Source organism: Aptenodytes forsteri, unplaced genomic scaffold, assembly GCF_000699145.1.
Source record: "Aptenodytes forsteri isolate BGI_AS27 unplaced genomic scaffold, ASM69914v1 Scaffold382, whole genome shotgun sequence".
NCBI lineage: Eukaryota > Metazoa > Chordata > Aves > Sphenisciformes > Spheniscidae > Aptenodytes > Aptenodytes forsteri.
In genome coordinates, this window is record NW_008794625.1 from 221,887 (window position 1) to 225,616 (window position 3,730).

The following is a 3,730-nucleotide window of genomic DNA, read 5'->3' on the forward strand; positions in this document are numbered from 1 at the left end:
GTTGTAGAGAGCGATGAGGTCTCCCCTCAGCCTCCTTTTCTCCAGGCTAAACCAACCCCAGTCCCTCAGCCGCTCCTCATAAGACTTGTTCTCCAGACCCTTCACCAGCTTCGTTGCCCTTCTCTGGACACGCTCCAGCACCTAAGTATCACTGAGTCTTATCCTAGATTTCATTTCTGGATATAATCACACCGTTCACATCGTTATTGTACTTCATGCTATTATGGGTTATTGCTCTCTCAAATTTGCCTATGTCACTGGCCTTGGGATGCCCACAGACACCTATCACAAAACATCTTTAAAAGACATCCCAAATCTCTCTCCCACTTTTTGGCAATCAAAAATCTGATCCTGTGGGTAAATATACCCATTCTAACTTTTAGTCTACCAGGTTGTCTAACTTGCACAACACAGCAGACTCCCATACTGAAAACTATTTTATTTGCATGAGATGAAGTGTTTGTTTTTCCAGAACTCTGTTGCATACGTCCAAGAATCTTATTTTCAACATTCTTCCTAGTCACATTAGGTTTACAATCCAGCTCCCACCTCATGTTTACATGTCCTTTAAACAGAGATATAAACAGAACTGCATAGGTCACAATCTCTTTTACCAAAGTTTTGGCAAAACTCCTCAGGGTACAAATTATTATTTTCTTGGATAAATACAAAATGTAAAAGCAGCAAAGCTTGAAGGTCATCCTGACAGGGACCTGAGAGGAAGGAAGCACTTTGCCGGTCAGTTCAAGGACACCTAGAAAAGTCTTGTGACATTTCGAGTATTAATGAAGACAGCACAAAGTACCATTAGGCAAGTTTCCCAAATCCAATGAGATGAAGAAGTGGCACCACAAGCCTATGGCAGGTGACAAACCAGCCATGGAGCAGAGCCGTGTTGCAGGTGGCCCACTGGAGCAAAGGGGCAGCAGATCAGGTACCTGAGGCTCCAGGATTCACAGCCTCCGTGGAAGAAGTGGGGTTTCAAACATGGCCAGAAACAACACATGCAAATTTCAGTTCTTTAACAGCTACATTTGCCCCTTGGCAGACTCTGGGGAAGCATCCCTGTTGGAAAGATAGTTCACCAATGTAACTTACATTTTCCGTATTATAGCACCCCACTCTCCATTACAACCACGTTCACTCAACATCTGCTGCATACTTAATCCACCTGAAGTTAGAAACCCTTTTCTATATCACAATCAGTTGCTATGGAAATGAGCCCAGTATTCCAGAGGATTAGAGTCTGGAGGGTCTGATTTAACTGCACTCCCTGGACAGACTCAGACTCCAATGGTCAATGTCCAAATGAGGAATAAGTAATAGGGATGGATCAGCTCTTGAGAAACAAAAGGTCCCGTTTTCATGCAAAAAACATTCGTTAGGAAGAACAATGAAGGAGAAATAAAAGTCTGAGACAAAGTAGCAGAACCCTTCCGGGTTGAAGGTTTTTCAAGAGGCATCAGCTGCTTTTTAAACTGTAAACAAAATTTCAGAGCGTTTTTAGACTTGCTTTTGCATCCCTCGGTGGGAGTTGGTAGATGCAACCAAAAGCAAGTGTCCGATTTGCTTTAACTTTCTGTCACTTAGCTCCTATTCACTCTCTTAGATGGGAACAATTTTCAACATCTGTTACCAAACTTTTAAAGGAGAAAGAAACTTTAAGAAAGAAAGAATAAAAAAAAAAAGAAGGAAAGAACAATGCAGTAAAAAGAAGAGTGGTAGCAGCTCTCCTCGGCAGGCGCTGGCTATGAAAAGCTCCTTTGGAAGATCTTGGCAACAGCACCCTCGACCCAAGGTAAGCAAGTGCCAGCAAAGGCTGATGGTGGGAGATGACGGAGGGCTGAGGGAGCACCACAGAGCAGGCACAGTGAGCTAACAAGTGGTGGCGCAGCAGTTGGCAATGCCTGCAGCAGAAGGCAGAGAGCATTTAATGCCATGTGCAAAGCACTGCCACATCCGTGGGGATGTAGCCTTAAACTGCCACAGAGGGAAAATGCCAAGAAAAGGTACATACAGTGACAGCTCTTTGCATACATCATGTATTTTGCATGTATTTCTCTCAATGGCTTTGCAATTTTTTCTGTGTTAAGCCCTGGTGACATAAGACAGCTTTTTTCCTCTCTTCTTTTTTTTTTTTTTCCCCCTGTTCCTTGCAAACTACACCATTGACATCAGAGCACAGCAAGAGCAAGTCACATCCAACACCCACATTGGGAAGGGCTCGCTGCCACCCAGCGTTTGACTCCAAACATGCCAGCTACTTCTTTTACCACATTTTTTAAAATGACAAAAGCAATGACAAATGACAAAGAAATGCTGCCCCTCGTGGTGCCGCGCACCCCCTGAGAGCAGGCTGCAGTGCCATCTCTTTCTCCTCCTGCTGCCCTCCACCACAGCTGGTTTGCTTTGTTTTAAAAAAAAAAAAAAAAAGGACAAAAAACCCCCCCGACCACCCTCAAAGACTTTCCTAAATACACCACCACCACTTTTGGGACTTCGTCTCCACGAGACGACCTGGGAATCCTGTTTTTGCGATGGCCCATGACAAGAGACCAAGGGACTGGGAGGGCAAGCCCAGCTGCAGGCAGACTGTGCCTCGACGCGGCGGCCCAAGGGTTTCTTTTAAATACAGACAGCAAAGGATTTAACTTCTTTCTCCTCAAAGCCATTTGCCAAATTAAAAAATAGTTTCAGTCAGAAAAGGAGTATTACTTTTAAAAGTTTCCTGTACCCAGGGAGGATTTTGCACAGAAACACTCACAGCTCCAGTGGCAAAATGCTGCCCATGGGGCCACGTTTCTGTGAGGAAACAATGTGGTTTTCGACATTAAACTATTTGTTCACGCTTCCCCCACTTACTTCGTGTTTGGGTGAGCACCAGTACATTAATGCAAGTGAATATAAAACCAAATGTAAGAAGGATCGAGGCACGGGGCATGCAGGCCTGAGCCGGCAGCTCCTGCCTTCCCCTCAGCGCCGCCACCATGAGCTGCCACCCCAGCACATCTGTCAGTCAGCTGAGGCGAGTCACAGCCAGGAAACTCTTTTTGGCCAAGCTGGTGGATGCAAGCAGCAGCCACCCTGCCCTGTTACAGCTGCATGGGGCGAAGGTTACGCTGCCCACAGGTTTCACAGCAAACGAACTGAATGTGCTGAGAGGTGCAAATATTAGAAGGCATTAATCAATTTTACAGCTTCTGCAAACAGCCCCACACGGAGCTGCCCTTCCAGCAGTCACAGCATAAAAATAGTCAAGCACTTGCTGTTAATGAAAAATTTGGGGAAAGAAGTGAACTGAAAATGTAAAGACACACCAAGTCCCTACGGGCAAGCACAAAGCACTGCTCTGGCAGGAGCAGCATTTCAGAAACAGCTATGCTGGATGAATCCAAATTGTCAAGGAGATCGATACCAAATATATACTTTTTAGTGCCATTAAACAACTTCATCGAAAGCACTGAATGAAAGCAAAGTGCATTTCCTTTGCAAACCTCCTTACAGAATTGACATGCCTTCTTCTCCCCGCTTATCGAACTGGCTGGTTGAAATGTTATTTGGTACCTGCTGTTATAAAGGCAACTAGGTTTGAGTTTGCTTGTTGTTTGCTCACGCATTTCACGGGCTAACACTAAAATACTGGGGTGGGGAGAAAGAGAAAGCATTTATATCCGTGACATCTTAACTGAATCTTTTTTTAAAGCTGTTATAAAGCTCAGAGAGAGATGGT